Source organism: Balaenoptera acutorostrata, chromosome 1 (assembly GCF_949987535.1).
Source record: "Balaenoptera acutorostrata chromosome 1, mBalAcu1.1, whole genome shotgun sequence".
Classification (NCBI taxonomy): Eukaryota; Metazoa; Chordata; class Mammalia; order Artiodactyla; family Balaenopteridae; genus Balaenoptera; species Balaenoptera acutorostrata.
This window is the reverse complement of record NC_080064.1, coordinates 52434393-52455896: the sequence shown is the minus strand read 5'-3', so window position 1 is coordinate 52455896 and position 21504 is coordinate 52434393.

Sequence of the window (21504 nt, the reverse complement as noted above, 5' to 3'; positions counted from 1 at the left end):
ACTGCCATTTATGTCCCACAACCAGTTCCCTAGAATGTTCCTGAGTGTTTTTAGCATGCATGGTCAGATGTGTGGGAATTGCTGGGGTACAGTGAGTTAAGCAGATTTCTCAGAGCCTTCCGTGTGTTAATATGCTTTGTGACCAGGATGTGGCCCGAAGCACTTCCCAAATTTGACTACCACTTTCCCCTCCTTCAATGTTGTGAGGGACTACAGTTTTGAGCAACACCCTTTGGGGACAGACATAAGATGTTTTTCATATCCTGCCCAGTCCAGAGCATTTATCAACAGCCATTCCCAGGACGTAAGAAGGCAGCAGCTGCGGGAGCCTTGTAAAAGTGCGGTGTCAGTCATCTTCCACCCTGCTTTCTTCCATCATTCACATCCTGCCCAAGATGTTACTGTTAATCTCTTTGACATTGCACAAGGATAAGGCTGTCAAGCAGTCACAATTTCTGAAAGTGCAGCACTGAGGAAAGAGTCAGAGTGGGAAGGAGTGAACTATGGTGATGGAGAGACACTCATAGTGGGAAGAGTGGACTGGGGAAGACACTTGAGAAGGGGTAAAACACTTGCACTGACAATTGGATATGGAGCTCATTCCCCAATTATAGTCTTGGTTTAGGGACCCGGGTTTAGAACATCTGGGTAAAAATGACCAATAAGTCACTGTTTCCCAAGCCCTAGAAGGGCAAGACCCTACTATACTAATTTCGTAGCTCCAGAACAGACCCCGTGTAAGGTAAGTGCTCAGTTCATGTGCCAAATTAAATTTCGGTTTTCTCTCTGGGACTCAGCTCTTTGTTAGTAGGCCTGATGGTTTCTGGTGACTTTAAAGATAACTTTCCTTTGAAAACAGTGGTGACCTTTGGAAGGAGGGATTGGGACTAATTTATATTTTGTTATAATAAATGTGTTACATTTATAACCAGGAAACAACAATAATTTTTTGAAAGGTGCATCCTTAGTTCTCCCTTCAAGCAATTTTTAAAGGTAGAAAGAATGGAAGGTTGAAAGGAATATCTTTCATGATGATTCAAATTAATCATCCCCTATTTGGCAGGAAAGGATGGAGAGAAAGGTTGAAATCTTTGGACCTAATGTTTCCAAATGTTGAGACCAGCATAGTACCTGGCATGCAGTAAGTGTTCTGTCAATACCTGTTGAATGAATGAATATGAGGGAAGTTGGTGAAGCTTATTATCCTGTTAATTCTCCCTTCCTTCCTCCCTCCCTTCCTTCCTTTCTTTCTTTCTTCCTTTCTCTCTCGCTTTCTTCCTTTCTTTCTTTCTCTTTCTTTCTTTCTTTCTCTTTCTTTCTTTCTTTCTTTCTTTTTCTTTCTTTCTTTCTTCCTTCTTTCCTTCCTTCCTTCCTTCCTTCCTTCCTTCCTTCCTTCCTTTCTTTCTTTCTTTCTTTCTTTCTTTCTTTCTTTCTTTCTTTCTTTCCTCCCTTCATTCATTCATTGCCTCTTCTAAAGATCTTCCCAGTTAGGGAATTCCTCCTGTGGCCTACGGATAAGGGATGGGTGAGTCAGGAGGGTCCAAGCAGGTTGAGTGACTGGCCCAGATCACTCCATAGTTTGGGAGGCCAGTTAGCAGAGCCAGAGCTAAATTCAGAGACTGTGCTCAACCCGGCCTGCCTGGTCCTATAGGTTCAGCCAGTCAGGGCGATGCATTGCCATGGATTGTGCACGTGTTGCTTTCCATGAACGGTGTTGTTGTTTGGAGCATAAGGCTGCCTTGAACAGATCTCAACTACATGGAAAAAAGGTAATTTTGAAAAAAAGAATTTCTCATACACTAGCACCCTTCCTGCCGGCCCTGTTGTGATTTTGCACCAAGGGTGCATTTTAATTGATGAAATGTGCTACACAGCCCAACCAAATTGAAAAGTAACAACCTTCACTTACCATTTGGAGATGTGACGAAAGTGCCAGAAGTTAAACTCTGAGGACTAAATGAAATAACAGAAGCTCCCTATCTTCTCTTGAAGAAACTCATTAGTTTTTGCTTTCTCACATTCTGCTTGCCATGGCCCACAGCCAAAAATGGCAACGGCAAAGATAATAAGGGAGAGTTAAAAGCATGTGCAGAGTGGCTGGGCTGTGTGAGACTCCAGACAGTTGGAGGAATGGCTCAGGTAGGGAGAAGCTGGGAGGGCGGTGGGAGGGGAAAGGGGAGGGGAGAGGAGGGCGGATACAGACTGAGAGAGAGAGAAGAGAGAGATACCTACGCAGAGACACAGACAGAGAGATGGGGAGACAGAGGCAGGGCAACAGAGAAACAGAGACAGACAGAGAGAGAGGACAGAAACACAAGAGTGTATGGGAGATCGTACACACATGCTCAGAGATAGAAAGATACACACTGAGATGGAGAAAGAGAGGGAGAGAGAGAGGAGGAGGGAGGGAGAGACAGAGAGAGAGAGAGATACGGGAGATTGAAGGTGCTCTGAGTAAACATCTACACCAGTTGTGGTGGGTCAAAGTCAAGACCATGCTGTGGGGAACATCAAGGGCATGGTCAACTCCATCAAGATGCTCCCTTCTCACACTCTGCCCACGGCAGCATTTAGACACAAGGGGAATTAGACTTAATGTGAATTTCGAAGGCAGCCGAGAGAATGACAAGTAGAAGAGTGATCCCTCTTGTCCGAATGATGAGTTACAAAGAGTGGTCCTTCTGGTCCCAGCCTTCACTTACCAGCTAAACCAAGCGTCCCTGTGGCTCACCCCATCTCATCACCTAATCCCTGTATCCCCAGGCCTAACACCAGACCTGGATGGTGCAGGAGCTTGCTGAGTAAGTGCTGGTGCACATAAGGTATCGTGGCACCACCTGCTCCTTTCCAGCTTGTTCTTGACATCATACAGTCCACTCCTCTATTCAGCCAACTCCTGAGCCTCTACTGTGTGCCAGCCACTGGTGAACGGGCACAGTCTCTTTCCCCAAAGAACTTCCATTTTGCTGGTGGAGACAGACCAGGACATCAGCACCTCCACCCCAAGCAGAGTGCAGGGGCCCAGCTGGACCAACTGGGGCCAAGCTTGAAGGAGCGTTACATGGACAAGTCTTTGACAAATGCCACAGTGCGCAGGCAGACTGGGGTCTGAAAGGAAATGTCAGAGAGCAAAAAAAGGAAAGGAAAAGAAAAGGAGAAGAAGGTAGCATTTACTCTTGTGCCAGGCTCTGTCACATGTGTTATGTCATTGAATCTACACAGTAACCCTAGCAGGTGGTTATTTTTATCCTCACTTTTTTTTGTAGATACGAAAATGGAAGTTCAGAAAAGTTACGGAACCATTCCAAGTTCCCTCAGCTATTCAGTGACAGAGTCACTAGCCTGGGTAAGTCTTTCTACTGCCTCCCGATTCCTCCCGAGGCCTCGTGAAATTCCTCATCCTCCCAGGAGACAAAGGGCCGCCTTTAACACTGAGGCAGGCCCAGAGCTGGCTGCCACCCGCCCCTCCATAAATGTATTTTTCAACAATGAGGTTTTCTCTGCAAGTTAGTGATTTTATGGCTCTCAGCAAAAATCTGTGACACCAGATGTTAAATGCAGCAGGAGAAAGTTATTTTCATCATCGGTGAAATCTTGCACAGTGCACCGAGTCTGGTCACATATCTGACTCCAGGCAACATGTGATCTGATTTCTGTTCACAGAAAGAGGCTCGGCAAGGGCCACAGAGACGTGAGCGGCTGTTTGGGCCTCTGGGTATCGGGAAAGGGGGCAGCTCAGTCTTCTCTTGTGACTTGACTGGTAAACAACACCTGGCTTGTCTGTGTGACCAGCCCCCTCGGTCAGAAACTCCGCCATGACTTGCCTGGGCCTTGACAATGGCACTCCTGGGACTTGTCCACACTGCAGCCATCATTCCCTCGAATCCCAGCGGGTTGTGTCCTACTGACCCCTCCTCTATTTCACTTCTGTCTTCTCTGTTCACTCCCACCAACGCATTCAATCCTAACTAGGTTCCTGGGCCAACCATCCCGATAGCAACGATTGGGCTGGACCCCATGAAACTGCCATTTTCTTGGTAGGTAAACGACAGCCAAATATTGGCAATTGCATATAATTCATGCTAATATATTGACAACTTCAGTATTGTAACCAGAGTGGTTTCTTCATTGTAAATTAGGGTGTTGTTGGTACCTAGATCATAGGGCTGTTGGAAGACTAAATAAGATAATGTTTATCAAGCACCAAGGATATTGCTTGGAGTGTAGTCAGTGTCCAACAAATGGAAGCCAGTATTAGGATGTTATTATTGTTCCAGGCTCCGTACACTGTCTGACCCCAGAAAGAGTCTTGCCCCAAAGTCCTGCTCAACGCTTATTTGTTCCACTTCCCACAACTTCAGACTGCTGGATACCCTAGCCCAGATGCCAGATTCCCACCACCAGAGACTGTATCTCCAGCCCTGATCTGACTCTCCTGAACGTCTGCCATTTCCTGGGCTCAGGCAGTCCCTTCATGGTCTGATTGCCTCAAGGCCAGCTTCTGGGGCAGAGTCAGTTCCCTCATCCCCTGTGATCCCTGGGTCTTAGGTTTGCTTTTCATTGTATCTAGAAGAAATGAGACAGGGCTTCCCTGGTGGTGCAGTGGTTAACAATCCACCTGCCGATGCAGGGGACACGGGTTTGAGCCCTGGTCCGGGAAGATCCCACATACCGCGGAGCAACTAAGCCCGTGCGCCACAACTACTGAGCCTCTGCTCTAGAGCCCGCGAACCACAACTACTGAAGCCCGCGTGCCTAGAGCCCCTGCTCCACAACAAGAGAAGCCACCGCAATGAGAAGCCCGTGCACCGCAACGAAGAGTAGCCCCCGCTCGCTGCAACTAGAGAAAGCAAGTGTGCAGCAACGAAGACACAACACAGCCAAAAATAAATAAATAAATAAATAAAATTAAAAATAAAAAAAAAGAAATGAGACAGCAGTGTGTTCTGGGGGACCCAGGCACTGCTCAGGCTGGGAAGTTCTATAAACTTAGAAACCTGATATTTGTTCTTAAACTCCGAATGAAGCAGGGTTCGGGGTGGATTCCTACTAGCCTGGCTTCCAAGAGACCAGTTCATGAGCTGAGCCAATTTATTCATTTTCAATGAGAAACAGAGCTACTGGAGGGGCAGGAATGTTGGGGTCAGCACATGGTCTCCCGGTAGGCAATGTATAGGGAAACTTTATGGGCTATTTGGTGAAGAGTGCATCTGAGAAGAGGAGGCCAAGCATCTTGAGGTGCTGAGGAGTCCTCTGCCCACAGCAGAGCACCTTCTCCAGCCCGGCGGCCGGCTGGAGTCAGTGGTTGATCCCCTGACTTTCTCTTGAGCAGAGCTGGGTCAAAATAGCCAGTTCTTCCCTCTAGGTTTTTTTTGGGTTTTTTTCCCCCTATTCCACTATGACCCTTCCCTTTTGGTGAAGACCATCTTTCATCACACATGGCAATATTATTTGATGCTATTAACCAGCTATTAACTTCCTGAAATACAATTAATCTCAGTTTGCCTTCCTGAGATTATCCAAGTCATTTTCAGCTTAATTCAGTTCAATATGACAAATATTTATTGTACACCTACTATATGCTAGGCCTGCCTAAGATTTTCCAGCTCATATTAAATTCAGTCTCTTCAATTAAATTTAATTTGACAAGTATTTATTGAGTTAGGCCCTGTCCTAGGCCCCAGGGCTACAATGGTATACAGTATATACACCATCCTTACCCCGTAGTCTAGTTAGGGGAACTAGGCAGGTAAACAAGCAATTACAAAACAGTGTAGAAAGGTTAAGACAGTAAAGTACAAAGTGCATGGGAATCATAGGAAAGGCATCTAATCTATATTTAAGGTTTCTGGGAAGGCTTCCTGGAAGAAGTGACATCTGCTCTGGGGACTGAAAGATCAATAGGAGTAGGTGGAAAGTATGCACGTGTGCTTGTGCTTGTGTGTGCGCACACGTGTGTTTGCATACGTGTGCAAGTGTTTGTGTATCTGTATGTATTAGTGAGCGTCTGTGTGTATGTGTTAGTGAACGTGTGTGTAGGCCTGTGCAGGTGTATGTGTGCGTTTATGTGCACTGTGTGTATGGGTGTGTGTAGCACAGTGGAGATAGGAGGTGAGCGGGCAGGGAGGCAAGCCTGAAAGGTCTCGCAGCCTGTGTTAGGGATGTAGGACTTTGTCCTCACAGCAGCGGGAAGTGATTGAAAAGTCGTAAGCAGGTTGTGAAGTAATCGTATTTGTGGTTTAGGAAGATCACTCTGACTACAGTGAGGGCTTTGTGGGATTTCCAGTATCCTTTCCTAATACTTTTATAGATACATGTCTCAATCTCTGCTTACATATGATTAAATTTTCCCATAAATTATGGATTTTCTCGTTTGTCTCATCCATTATTTCCAAGTTTCTAATGGATTGGGGTGAGGGTTGGAGAACACTCTTTGTCACCCCATGAATGGAACACACCCCTGTTGCTTCTCTCATCTTGCCTGGCATTGCTAGAAATGACCCACGTTACCTCATACCTGAGACTAGTGGTAAAATATGGAAGGACGCTCACACAGAAAAAGAGGTATTTCCATTAGTGTTAAAACACTTTTTTTTGGAGGGAGCAAAATGGCCGTAAACATGACATTAAAGGTAAGAATTATGAACTGTGCCTTTGGTTGTTGAGGTTACTAACTGATCTCTGTGCTACGGAGGAGTCCAACGTGTGAATACAGGCGACATCACTGATGACTTCATTAATGGGAAAGGCTCTGGGGAGGGACAGAGATAATCCTGTTAGGGAAATCAGCACGTTCTAATTGACTTAGAAGGAGTGGGAACAGAGGGCTTCATTTCTTCTCCCTCACTTACTATCAGCAGATTGAGAGGAAGCAGAGCCCCGCAGCTCTGCCTGGAACTAGGTATTCCCTTGCCAAGAGGCGTAAGAGGAACCTAACCTGACTTGTGCCACGACCTGCCTATTGGGGGATTTCACGGGGAGGTGGGGGAAAAGGAGCAACATGGAACTTCTTGATACTTACAGAGATAACTCTTCACGGTGGTCCTGGTTCTAACACATGCAGGGAGGCTTTGCCTAAATTTCCCATCTTTTGCCACTTATCCGTTAAAAATCAAATGTTTGTGTGCTTGAGGTATGTGGACAACAAGGGATGCAGCCCCTGATGCGGCTAGCTCTTGACAATTTTAGAAAACTGATGAATTTGCCCTTGTGATTCATCAAGCTCCTTGGCTGTGTGGGCCTCCACCTGTGGGTTTCTCATTCCCTTGGCAGAATATTCTTCCTTTCCTCTCCTTTCCCTCCCTCCCTCCCTCCCTCCCTCCCTCCCTCCCTTCCTTCCTTCCTTCCTTCCTTCCTTCCTTCCTTCCCTCCTTCCTGTCTCTCTTTCTTTCTTTCTTGAAAGATTAGTAAATTGCAACTTAAACTCACTCCATAAACATTTCTAGAGCACCGACTATGAGCTATTACAATGGCAGCTACAAAAATGTGTAAGACTCAGGCCATACTTTCAAAGGCAAGCCACTAATAGTTGTTCTATAAGGAGCCATGTTCTCAGGGTCATAAGACAGTGGGGGAAGGCCCTTAATGAGCAACTACTATTGGCCAGCTGCTTTACACACATTATTTCCTTTAATCCTTATGAAAACCATATGAGGTAGGAATTTTAATCCCTATTGTATTTATGAGGAAGTGAGATTCAGGGGAGGTAAATAACTTGTTCAATGTCACAGACATTGGCTATGACCACAAGTCCATTTGATTCCAAATTCATGTTAATTTGCCTAGTGTTTCAAAGTATAGAGAGAATACATCTAGCTTTTGTTGGGAGAATGGGGCTCTCAGTAAAAGATTCATGGAGAAGTAATATGGAAGATGGATATTAAAGAAACAGTAGGATACTATTTTAAATTTTTTAAATTAGAATTTTATAGTGGGATAAGCTTTTTAATCAGAGAGAGAAAGGAAACAGACAAGGAAACTTTTCACATGCATATTAAATGAGAGTAAGTATCAAAGGGAGACATTTACTCTGCAAATGGAGTTTCTGGGCAGCAGCAAGATGTATCAGTGTGGGGAATAGGCTTTGAAATCACCCAAACCTGGGTTTAAGACCCAACTCCATCACTCACTAGCTTATGAGTGTGATCTTTGGCAAAATAACCACTCTGAGGCTCAGTTTCTGCATCTGTAAAATGGGAATAGTAATATCTGTGAAGATTAAATGAGCTCGTGTTTATAACATGCCTGGCACATGGTGGGCCCTCAGTCCATGTTAGTGATTCTTAAGATAAACAGCTACCTGTTGGGGGCAAGGTCAGCAGACTCAGAAGTGAGGGAATTTCCAGACTCCTCTGGGAGTGGGTGAAGACTCTCAGAAGCAAACACTGTTGCCTCTAATGACACGCCACTTGGCCACGTCTTGGAACATAACTATTTCCACCTTTTATTGTCTTGTTAGTAAAAGCTTTTATAGGCGTCTGTTCCCTAAGAAGGCCATTTTGGAAATGTTTATTATCTCTGGTGCTAGCTCAGAGGCTGGCTCGCTCCTCTTTGCCTTTGCAGTATGATGTGGAAACAAGAGACCAAGTGGAGCCCCATGGTGGGAACATTAAAACGCTTTGGTCTGTGGAGGCCGGTTTGGTATGTGCAGCAGAAGGCCTGTGATGCTTGCGGTCCAAGAAGTCTGAAGAAATGGGTCTGTGAGACTCAGAAAGATGCAGTCTCATAAAAATCCTGCACAAGTGCCCCGGAGTACAGGGTCTTGGGCCAAAGGGTCAATGCAGCAAAAGATGTGGCAAGCCCTGGGCAAGCTGCAGAAGCGAATTGATCGTGAAGATCAATTTCTTTATCCAACACCAAACTTTCCAGGAGAACAGTTCTTTACATACTACAGCAGAACCAGATCCTGTGCTTCTCTCAACCTCCCCATGGCTTCTGTTCATGCTACAGCTTAAGTCTGCGGTCTGCCCCCTCCCCTCTCCCATCTGACCTCATCTCCTACTACTCTCCCCTTTGTCCTGTCTGCTACAGCCACATGAGTCTCTCTGCTTTTCTAGAATCTTCCAGTCCTGTTCCTGCCTTAGGGCATTTACTCTTGCTTCCCTTTATGCCTAGAATGTTCTTTCCTGACCACCTGTTTAATAATGCTCCCTCATGCGCTAGCCCTCTGATCTCCCTTACCTGCTTTATTTTTCTAATTTATTTAACTTATTACTAAGCTACAGTGTTAGTTAGCTATATTACTTAGTTGTAATTCTAAATTAGAATGTTACTTTAACATTCTCATGGGCTGAATTGTGTCCCCACCCCGCAAATTCATATGTTGAAGTCCCAACCCCCAGTACCTCAGAATGTGACCTTATTTGGAAATGGGGTCTTTACAGAGGTAATCAAGTTAAAATGAGGTCAATCAGATAGGGCCTAACCCAGCATGACTGGTGTCCTTAAAAAAGGGAGAATATAGAAAGTATACATAGAAAGTATACACATAGAAGAAAGATGATGTGAAGAGCCCCAGGGAGCAGACACAGGCTGGCAAGTCAAGGAGAGAGGCCTGGAGCTCATCCTTCATTCCCAGTCCTCAGAAGGAACCCACCCTGCACACACCTTGACCTCAGACTTCCAGCCTCCAGGGAGGCAACACATTTTTATTGTCTGCACCACCCAATTTGTGGTACTTTGTTATAGCAGCCTTAGCAAACTAAAATACAAAATCTCTATAATTTACTTTTTCAAAATAAAATTTATTCTGTATCTCTCTCTGCTGGAACATAAGCTCCACAAAGCAGAGATTTTTTTTCGTTTTTTTTTTTTTTTTTTTTTTTTTGCCGCTATTAACCCCAGGATAAGAACAATGTCTGGCATATAGTTGCTGTTCAATATATATTTATTCAGTAAATCTTTCAGAAGACAGAGAATGAATAAGCTTGCTCTCAGAGTGCCCATGTGAAGAATGAGACTGGGAAGGGTAAGTCTCTGCCATTCTGTGTTTGGTTCTCCTCTGTAGGGCTGAGCAGCCTTGGGCCATGGGTGATATTTTCATTACGAGCAGGTTTTGGAAACCTGAGCCATTCTGCAGAAGACCTTTCAGGATGAGGAGGGAGCAGCCCTCATCAGTGTTCAGAGAGAGTATCTCCAGATGGAGCATTTAGCACACGGCTCGGGATCCAGTTACACCCCAGCACGCGGCAACGGGTACTAATAAGGCCCGACGGCCGAATGGGCAGGACGTCCTGTGGTGCGGGCATGTTGGGAAGAGGTTACCAATAATAAGATTATTCTCTTGGTGGTGAGCTTGGCAGGGGTCAGCAGCATGGGAAGAAGGGTGGGATCAGGTGGCTAGGCGGGGACTCGTGTGGAAATTCTGTGCTCCCAAGCCAGTTTCAAAAGGAGAAACACCTTCCCTTTTTGCTGGCTGCAGCACTGAACAAATTCCCAGAGACACAGAAGGCTCTCTTTCTTTTCTCTGGCTCTTCTCTCCTGCTGACTCAGTGATGAACTGAAGGTATGAGCACATAGAACAGCTTTTATTGAGCACCTACTATGTTGCAGGTGTATCCTAGCAGGAGGAGATGAAGAAGTTAGAGACATTCATTAGAGAGGTGCCTTGAGAATGGAATTAAGGGAAATGAAATAATAATAAAGAATGTAAAGTGCTCAGGATGGGGTCTGGTTAGAGGAGACATTGAAGAATGGAAGTGTCCTTTCTTTTTCTCTTTGTTTGGCTTTTAATGGGAGTAACAACCTAGGGTGGAGGGCAGAGCCTATTGAAAAAATAGACAAGCTGTCTCTTGGTGTCTCATGGTGGCAATGGCAATTATGTGTTAGAGGGTTTCAGAGGAGGAAGGAGCCAAGGGGAGAGGAACGGGCCCTGAGGCTGAGAGGAATTCTGGTAAGGGGAGATGGATGCAGGTGTTTTGGTTGAGGCTGAAGCCTGTGAGGGTTGTAGGGACAAAGCCCAGCAGTGGGAAGAAGCGTGTGACTTTGGGAGGCCCTCAGGGTCAAGCTTGAGACTGGGGATGTGAGGGCCAGGCTCCGGGCTGAGGACTTTGCGTGCATTATTTCTTTTAAAAGTCACTTGCTTCTAGGAGCTACCTTCAGTTACCATCTCCATTTTATAGCTGAAAAGATGGAGGCCCAGAGAGGGAACTCGGCCAAGGTTTCACAGGCTGTAGGAAGCAGAGTGGGGCTCAGTCTTGACCTATTTGATTCTAAAACTTCTACCTTCACCCGTGAACCAAACTGTCCCCTGCATTCTTTCTCGGAGAGGAGTTGCTACCTCCTTTTCTGCCAAGTTCTCCAGGGTGCGGGGATACAATCTGTTCATCTGGCAACGTAATTCCTTCTGGGGAGTGCAAAGCGCTGGGGTCATTTCATATACTTTACATTGTCCCTGTGACGGACGGTTGCATCTTTACTAACACTAAACGAATGTTTGAGAGTGTGTATTAGTGTCTTAGGGCTGCTGTAACAAGTACCACACGCTGGATGGCTTAAAACAACAGAAATGTATTGTCTCACAGTTTTGGAGGCTAGAAGCCCCAAATCAAAGTGTTGGCAGGGTCCTTCTCCCTCTGAAACATGTAGGGGAGAATCCTTCCTAGACTCTTCCTAGCTTCTGGCGCCATCTTTGGTATCCATTGGCTTGCAGCTGCATCACTCCAATTTCTGTCTCCATCTTCACAAGGTGTTCTCCCTGTTCTCCTCTGTCTTTACAAGGCACTTTCTCCTTCTTATAAGGACACTAGTCATGTTGCATTATGATCCACCCCGGATGACTTAACTTCATTACATTTGCAGAGGCCTCATTTACAAATAAGTCACATTCACATGCACGGGGGGCTGGGACTTCAACATATTGTTTTTAGGGGTGGGGACACGATTAAACCCATAACAGAGCACCTTTGTCAAGGTCCACTACTGGCTGGGACTTCAAATTGGACTGGATTTTGAGTGTTTAAACTTCTAGCACTTTCTTAGTAGTGGCTCCTTGCTTTCTCCCAAATTCTCTATGTTCTGTCTTACCTTCTTGCTTTTGTTGATCTAATTCACCATTGGGATTATCCTCTTCCTTCCTTTGTACTGGAATCTTTCTCCTTCTTTAAGTCCCTATTACCTCTACAAATTGTCCTCTTCAACCCCAGTGCTACTGGCTGCTTCATTTTCTAAACCCCACAACAATTAGGGGCATATTGTAGTTAGAGGGACTGTTTTACAATCTGCTGATTCTTGCTTGCCACTTGGTCTTATTTGCCCAGCTAAGGTATAAACTCTGATTCTCAGAGATAGAGGCTATGATTTTGTTGCTCTAGGCTTCAACATAGGGTTAGCACATTGCAGCTCTCCGTGAATCCTTGCTTGGGGAATGATGTTCTTCTGTTTTAGATCCTAACGGATCTCTTGGAATAATGTGGTCATCTACCCTAGTGACATGGAGAGCTGAGCAGTGATCTGGTTAGGCTGATGTTTACAGGGAGCCAAACTGCACCAGGCCCCCATTTAGTACTCTTTCTCCTTTTGCAAGATTTGACTCATCTGGATAATTGCCTTAACTTTCCACCTGACTTAGCCTGTGCCCACCCAGCCAATATCACTAGCAGTTTGGTTAATCTAAGCACTGGTAGACTGGAAGCTAAAATGATTACAGAATAGAGCAGGCCCAAGAGGAAAATCTAAGGGCCTCTTTGTTCCAGGTGTCCTCAGGGAGGCTCCGCCCTGGGAGATCACATTGCTGACTCCACTCCTGGGGAGCAGAGTGCTTCTCTCTCTTCCCCAAAGGCCGGCAAGGGCCCTGAATACTGTCATTCTGTCCCTGACAGCTGTTTACCTTACCGACAGTGCATTCTCCGTGGGGCCCTGGTGTCTGCTTCCCCTTCCTAAGCACTTACCCTGAGACTTCCCAGGGATGGCAGTGAACAGAGCAGTTCAGGGCAGGACTGAACAGAGCAGATGTTCCTTCCTCTTTGTTCCTGGAAGTGACTGTCCTGATGTCTGTGACACCCAAGAGAGTTGGCAAGAAATTGAAATTTGGAATCTGAGACTTTTAGGTTGGATGATTTTTCCCAAATGCGTCTTGTTTGGGCAGAGGGAAACTGAGGCATCAAGAAATGAAGCTAAATGGAGAAAGTGTGGAGAAAAGGGAACCCTCCTACACTGTTGGTAGGAATGTAAATTGGTGCAGCCACTACAGGAAACAGTATGGAGTTTCCTTAAAAATAAAAATAGAGTTGCTATATGATCCAGCAATCCCACTCCTGAGCATATATCCAGAGAAAACTATAATTCGAAAAGACACATGCACCCCAATGTTCATAGCAGTACTATTTACAACAGCCAGGACGTGGAAGCAACCTAAGTGTCCATCAACAGGTGAATGGATAAAGAAGATGTGGTGTATGTACACAATGGAATATTACACAGCCACAAAAAAGAAATACTACCATTTTCAGCAACATGGATGGACCTAGAGATTATCATACTAAGTGAAGTAAGTCAGATAAACGCAAATATATGACATCACTTATATGTGGAGTCTAAAATATGGTACAAATGAACTTATTTACAAAACAGAAACAGACTCACAGACATAGAAAGCAAACTTATGGTTACTAAAGAGGAAGGGCAGGAGGGATAAATTAGGAGTTTGACATTAGCAGATACACAGTACTATATGTAAATTAGATAAACAACAATAGAGAATATATTCAATATCTTATAATAACCTATAATGGAAAAGAATATGAAAAAGAATATATATATATATACAAGTATAACTGAATCACTGTACTGTATACCTGAAACTAACACAACACTGTAAATCAACTATATTTCAATAAAAAAAAAAAAAAGAAATGAAGCTTAAGATATACTTTACGAGGATTAGGTGGCAAATCAGATTGGGACACAGGTCTCCCTTTCCATCCCAGGCATTGTTTGTTCTCCCAGGTTGCCTTGGTAATCATCGAGCCAGGGACTCAGGCGGGGACTCTGTCCCATATAAGGAGTCTGGGGAGACATGTCCCCCTTATGTGTAGAATGAACTCCATTTGAGCTGGTCTCTGCTCACCTCACCAGCCTCACCGCGCACCTTTCTTCCCCATGTTAACAAAACTCTAGCTGTCCTTGCCTTCTCTCATTTCCAAGCCCCTTCCACCTCTGAGCCTTCACATACTCTTCCCACAATCTGGAGTAATCTTTTGCCCACACTTCCCCTGGATTATGCCAACTCGTTCTTTAAGTCTCAGCGTAAATGTCACTTCCTCAGAGCAGCCTTCTTTGAGCTCCATCATCTAAATAACACTCCCCGTTAACTGCTTTCACAGGACTATGCATTTTCTTTCACAGACTTGTCTATTTATGTGAAATCTGTGCTCCCCTATCTCACATAGACTAAGGCTCATGAGGGCAGGTACCATGGCTGCCTTGCTGACTGCCAGGTGCATAGTAGGCACTCAGTACATGTTTGCCAAATGAATGAATGAATGAATGAAGTAACAGACTGACTTTTTGGAAATGGGAGAGCCAATGTGTCCATCTATTTGAGCTTTGTTATTGCGACCATGTTAGAGAGACCTACTCAGCCACTGTTCAGCAGGACTGCGATGTGGGTCTTATGATACTCAAGCTCTCATACAAGGCAGCTGAGAGGACAAGTTGCTTGCCTAAAGTCACCCATCCCACATTGCCAGTGGCTGAGCCCGGGCTAGAATGTAAGTGTCCCTGGCTACGAAGCTGAAGTGCTTTCATCATGTGATGGTGCCTCCCTTGCCCAGCAGATACCTCTGTGTCTCAGGAATGTCACCCTGTCCCCTTTGTGCATCAGGTAGTCCCAGTTTGCTTTCCCATGACTGCGCACCTTCTTAGTGGAAGAGCCAGGTCTTGGCAAAACTTTGCTGACTCTTCAGTCAGTGCTCTGGACTCCAGCTCTGCACTCAGGGCCCCCCATGGGTATGCTCTCTTTGGGGTCACAAGGCTTCTGGGGCTAGTAGAGCCCTAGGCCATGTGGGGTAAAAAAGAAGCCATTACAACATCCATTTACCATAAATCCTGTTTTTTATTTTACTCTAGTAATGGAGAACAAAGCTCGTTTCACCCAAACGTTCTCCTGGTCCCAGGGCCCCCGTGAAACTCCCGCTTTCAATCACTTGCACATAGTTAAGTGGAGACAGTTAAAACACCCTAATTACTAAGCTGGTGGGTCCTGCTGACACCTGTAAGACATTTGGTGCAGTGCAGGAAGTAATGCTTCCTTTCCAGTTTACATCACCATTTAATCTAATTATTCCTTCCAGTGTAGCTTTCACATATTCCATCAAAGAAGAGATTGCTCATTTCCTTGAGAAACTGTATACATCCACCGTAATGCCATTTTTTTGTCTCTCGTAAGTAATCTGAGATTTCCTAACCTTCTCCCCCTACTGTATTCCCTGGTTAATGTATAAACTTGGAAGAAATTTCTTGACAGAGAAGTCAAGAGGGTCTCACCTGTGGGAATAGCATTTACATTTCAGGGAATTTGAGAGCTCAAAGGGGCCTTTCATGTCGTCTACATTAAGTCCCTCGTTTTCTAACTGAGGAAACTGAGGCCCAGACTGGGGACGCCAATCACCCCGTGAACTCTTCCTGAACTGCTGTGTGTCAGGCTCCAGGAAAAAGTAGGCCCTGCCCTCAAGGAGCTTGTGTCCAGAGGAGAAGAGAGAAATGACTGTAATTGAAAATAGTGAGTGAATACCAAATGCACAAAGCAAAGTGTAAAAGAAGTATAGGGTTTTAAATGGAAGATTCCATGAGTAAGTGATACTTAAAATGAGTCATAAAGAATGAAAAAGACTTCCTAAATCGTGGGTGGAGAAAAGCATTGCAGGTGGAGGGAACAAATACATGGCTAGGGCAATGGAGAGATGTCTAGAACAGCTGTAGTGGGCAGATGAAGAGAGAATGCAGTCAAAGAAAGAGCTGAAGAGTCAGGTGGGGACCAGTCCACGAAGCCATGGAACCCATGTTAAGAACATCTTCTTGAGGTCATGAATGGATATTCTGTTTGCCCCTCTAAGTCTGCTTTCCACCCTTCCGTACCGTGCTCTTTGGCCCAGGAGGTTGACCTCTATAAGCTACCTTGACAGGGCTCCCTTGCCCTCTGACTTCTGGTTGGGTTTGGTCAATAGGAGGCACCATGGGAGATGGGAGAAAGTGAGGAGAGAGGTCAGGGCATTCATTCCCTGGGCTGCTTCCTTCCTGGGTGGCGGATTGGCAAAATATTGTGTTATGGAAGGCCATAGTTCCTGTTAGGTGGCCGTCTCCTGCAGCTTTCCTTTCACTTGTCCCTTTATGATTAAGGGTGCTAACAGCTCTCTGCTCTTGCCAGTTTCAGGTTACTTAACATCTCTTGTTGGTCTCACCCTACACTGCCCCACTCCATTGTAAACAGTCCCTTCATGAAACTATCCTCAAGAACTCCATGTGTTTTCCATCTGCTTTCTGCTGGCCCCTTTAAAAAGGGGTCCTGCTCCAAAGGGCAGCATGCAAAGGAGAAGGCCTTCAAAGGCAGGACATCAATGATGGGCATCAGTGGATCAGATCAAGGGAGAGGGAGCTGGGGGCGGGGCTAGCAGGGGACCCTCTGAGGCCCCATGAAAGTCATGTGCAAGATCAGGGAAAAGATGGAGAGAGAGAGAGCTAAACCACTTGCACCCAACGTGTGGGGACATGCTACCCGAGCCAGCCCAGAAGGCTGAAGTATTAACAGATATATTCTAATCTCTACATTGAGTCACTGCCTAGGAATTTCAGAAAAGTCATAGGGCTGCCTGAATTTTCATCTACGTGCAAGGGAATGATTACTACCCCGATCAAACTAATTTATAGGGATTATTGAAAATAAAACACCCACAATTGTTTTCAAGATTACTCTCTATTGAAGTCCTACTTGTTACTGGTTTTATAACTTTAGGGTGCTGCAAACTAAAACTCTATTGTGAACTTAACAAGTTACCTAATTCAGAGCAATGCAAATCAAAATTACGAGGTACTACCTCACACTGGTCAGAATGGCCATCAGTAAAAAGTCAACAAATAACAAAATGCTGGAGAGGGTCTGGAGAAAAGGGAACCCTCCTACACTATGTTGGGAATATCAATGGTGTAGCCACTATGGAGAACAGTAGGGAGGTTCCTTAAAAAACTAAAAATAGAGTTACCGTATGATCCAGCAATCCCACTCCTGGGCATATATTTGAGAAAACTACAATTCATAAAGGTACATGCACCCCAATGTTCATTTACAATACTATTTACAATAGCCTAGGCATGGAAACAACCTAAATGTCCATCAACAGATGAATTAATAAAGAAGATGTGGATATATACACAATGGAATATTACTCAGCCATAAAAAGAATGAAGTAATGCCATTTGCAGCAACATGGATGGACCTAGAGATTATCAAACTAAGTGAACTAAGTCAGACAGAGAAAGACAAATACCATATGATATCACTTATTTGTGGAATCTAAAATATGACACAAATGAACTTATTTGCAAAACAGAAACAGACTCATAGACATAGAAAACAAATTCATGGTTACCAAAGGGGAAAAGAGATAGGGGAGGAATAAATTAGGAGTTTGGGATTATCAGATACAAATTACTATACATAGAAAGGATAAACAATAAGGTCCTTCTGTATAGCACAGGGAAATATATTCAATATACTGTAACAAACCATAATGAAAAAGAATAAAAAAAACCAATTTACATAATTCACTTTGTTGAACTTACTTGATCATGAAACCCTTTTTTTGGAATAACTCCTATGTAATTGATGTTCCTTGCAATATACTTTGGAAAATATTGCTTTTGGTGCCAAATATACAGTAAGTTAAGTAAGTAAACGAAATACATTCTTCCCAGAGAGGACGTGAAAATGGCTGGTTATAGCTGCTATGGTGAAACAATCTACCCCCAAGCACAATTTTATCCTAACAATATAGTTGAAAAAAAATTGATGCTCATACCAGGAATTTATAAAATATCATCACAGAATACTTTGCATCCCTGACATGTATATAGATGGTAAGTCACACTAACAACACGGACACTTTGTATCCCTTTAATGAGCTCTGAGACCCACAGCTCATGGTGAGTCCTGCAAGGAGCTTACTGGGCACTAAAGAGAGAGTGTTGATAGAATATTGAGTATTTGTCTATCATATAATGGTCATCAAAATGAAATATTGTAGAATTTCCATTTATAAAGTGATATCATAATTTTATAACTTATTTAAAGTACTTGCCAGAATCATAGTAATAAAGCAATAAATGAAAACCAGGAAGAAAAAAGCGCCAGGTGGAAACTTGCCCTAGAGGGGCCTTGAAATTCACCTTTGAGTGATGGTAGACTGACCAAGTGGGCCCTCTTAGACCCCTCGTGGAATCTCTCTGCTTTGCTTTCTGTCAGGTACTTTATAGCCATTAAGTCCAAACCCCACAAAATCTCTACTAGGCAGGACTTATGATTCTTATTGTAGGATAAGAAGACAAGGTCCAGAGAGGTCACACAGCTGGTGAGTGACAGAGCAGGACTTATCACCCTGATGTAAAACTCAGTAAAATGTACCTTTTCTTGGGTTTGCTGGATTGTTGCACATTTAGCCCAAGACGATAACCACAAACGTAGAGGAGACACTTGGTACCTTTCTAAAAAGCTTTGAATATGAGAGTTTTGGGCCCAGTAGCTCTAACTACTTTAGGAAACCCAAGTGAAATAATACTTGATGGGTATTTCTAAGGGTGTGGGGTTATAAGATGCTGGAAAAAAGGTCTTAAAATTGAGAAAACTTAAGAGAGGATGATACATATTCCAATATTTGACAGTATTTTGAAATGGGTAGGGTTTGCCTTTGGTGCCCTCTCACCTCCATTTACTGCCTTCAGAATCCACAGAGCTAGGCATGGTGGAATTCCAGGCATTGTGGTAGACAATGCAGGCATTGTTTTGGGTGTTAAATCATAAAGAAGCCCCATATTTTCTTCTTATGAGCATAGCCTTTCATATTCCTGTGAGGTTGTTAAGTTCATCTTCCCACTCCATAGAAGCCTCATTTCCTGTGGTCTAGTCTTATCATACAGAAACACATCTCAAGGCTGGGTGAACCAAGCTAAGCCAAGGTAGGGACCAACTGCATTCTCCTGTGAACTTCAGGCTTGTTAGTTCCTTGACTCATGGAGAATGCCATCACTCATATTTTGTTTCTTTACCCAGGTACACTGGGAAGGTCTCATTGAATGAAGCTTATTTAAATAGATCATGTTTACAATCTCTCTTACTTCCATTAACACTCTGACCTCATCTCTTACCATCGTCCCCTGACTCAGTGTGTTCTAGCTACATGGGCCTTTCTGATGTTGCTTGAGCAGTTGGCATGCTTCACCTTAGGCCTTTGTATGGCTGTTCCCTCTCTTCCCCCAGACCCCCACATGCCTTATTACTGACTTCCCTCAGCATCTTAGTCAAATGTCAACTTTTCAAACTCAACTCTCCTGACCACCTCATTTAAATTGAACCCTTCCCTCACCTGGTACTCCCTTATCCACCTTCTCTATTGCTGTATCTGTTGGACCCAGAACAATGCCTGATACAGAGAAGATACTCAATAACTACTTTGAATGAATGAATGAATTCCAGCAGCCTCTGCTTTAATTGGATTTTCTGCAGCCACTCAAAATTCTGAAATGCCTGTGCCTGGGTGGAGCTGCTTTTGCTGCCCAAACACCTCCCATTTTATTAAGCTCCTTCCTGCTGACCAGTCTGACGTCAAACCCTCTGGCCAAGATGGGTAAGAAGGAAGATAGCCTTTCAGTGAAAATGCTAAGAGTGGCTGTATATTTTGAATCAATCCCACTTTTTGCCTACAACACCCTTCATAAATCCCTTTTCATTCCAAATAAGGCTGACCAAAAAGAGCCAAGAGCTCACAATTGAATTTGGTCTTCCATGTCAAGTCAAAACTTAAGTCATTCTTTATTTGTATCAGTCTTTATTTTATGGTCAAGTTTGTGGGTTCTGGAGCTAGAGCATTGGGGTTTAAATCCATCACATGTTAGCTCGGTGATCTTGGATAAGTTACTTCACCTGTCAGTGCCCAGTTCCCTCACCAGTAAAGAGAGGGTAGTAAAAACTATTTCATGGGGCTGTGGGGAAGATTCACTAGACTACCAAGTATAAAGCACTGGGAAGTGTACAGCCTCTAAGAGTTCAGTAAGTGTTAGCAATTTCCCTGTTACTCCTCTGATGAGAATTCTGCCACCTTCCCCTTGAGTAAAGGGGAAGGAAATGCAGCCCCCATCTCCCCTCCCCCTCAGTTATCCATGTCAGCCGCTGACTCCTGCTTGGTGAGGGTAACGATCTCCTGGGTCTTGTATCAGTGCAGCCGAATGAGGCCAGGAGACAAGCGTGTCCAATAAATACTTAAAAACAAGTATTAAAAACAAGGTCATCCCTTCCCACTGGCACCCCTACCCACTGGTAGCCACTGCCTGTGGATTCCCTGTGTCTGCTGGCTGGAGAAAAGTCCACACTCAGTGCTTTCGCCAAGTCATGGGTAAGAGGCAGGTTGGTGCCTTGCCCAGCCCTGTGACACAGGAGCCTGTTGCCCCAACTGAGATAATTTTCTTGTCACCAGGCCTGAAATCCTCACTCGAAGTCATCTTCAAACTGGTGTTCTGAAACAGGGCCAAGTCCCCAAGCCCGAGTTTCCAGGCTGGGGGAGCTGATGTTCCCTGTAATGTACCTTTCTAAGAAAAAGAAAAAACTTAATACGGCTTGCCAGGGAGAATTAAGTGTCAGTGTCTTTTTTTTTTTTTCTCCTTTTTTTGGAATGGCTATTTGGATATAGACAGGAAGCTTCAGAGTCTTTTGCAAAAATAGGAAAAAAAAATAAAATAAAAAAGAGAGAGAGAGAAAAGAAATCCCCCTCCTCCCTGGGGAGACATTTGAGGGATAGTCAAGCCTGAGGGAAGTTTGAATGCCAAGAAAGCGGTGTTCTGAGCTAGTCAGAATGTGGACACTGTGGGCAAAGTTTGGGCAGCTGCACAGCTACTGAGCAGCTTTCTATTCAAACCCACTCTGGCAGAGGGGAAGTGTTTCTTTCATTCTTTCATCACTTCTGTTTTTTAAAGGAAAAAAAGAAAAAAAAAAAAAACCCACCACGAAAGATCCAGAGACATACTGATGTCACTGAGAAGGGCGACCCAGGTCATAATCAAAAGTTGGCTTCAGGGGAACCCTCCCCCCCTCCCCCACCCTCACCTTACAATAAAAACCTTGCTCTAAAAGGCAGCCCAGACAATGGATCAGATGCCAAACCATGTGAAGTGCCCAGAGGCAACTCCACAACACCCGGCCCAGCAGCGGGTGGAGGCCGCCAAGGAGCCAGATGCTGTAGCTTTAAAAATATCTTCCGCTGCCTGGCATCTGCAGTTGCAGGCTGCTGCCTGGGAGAAGGGGAG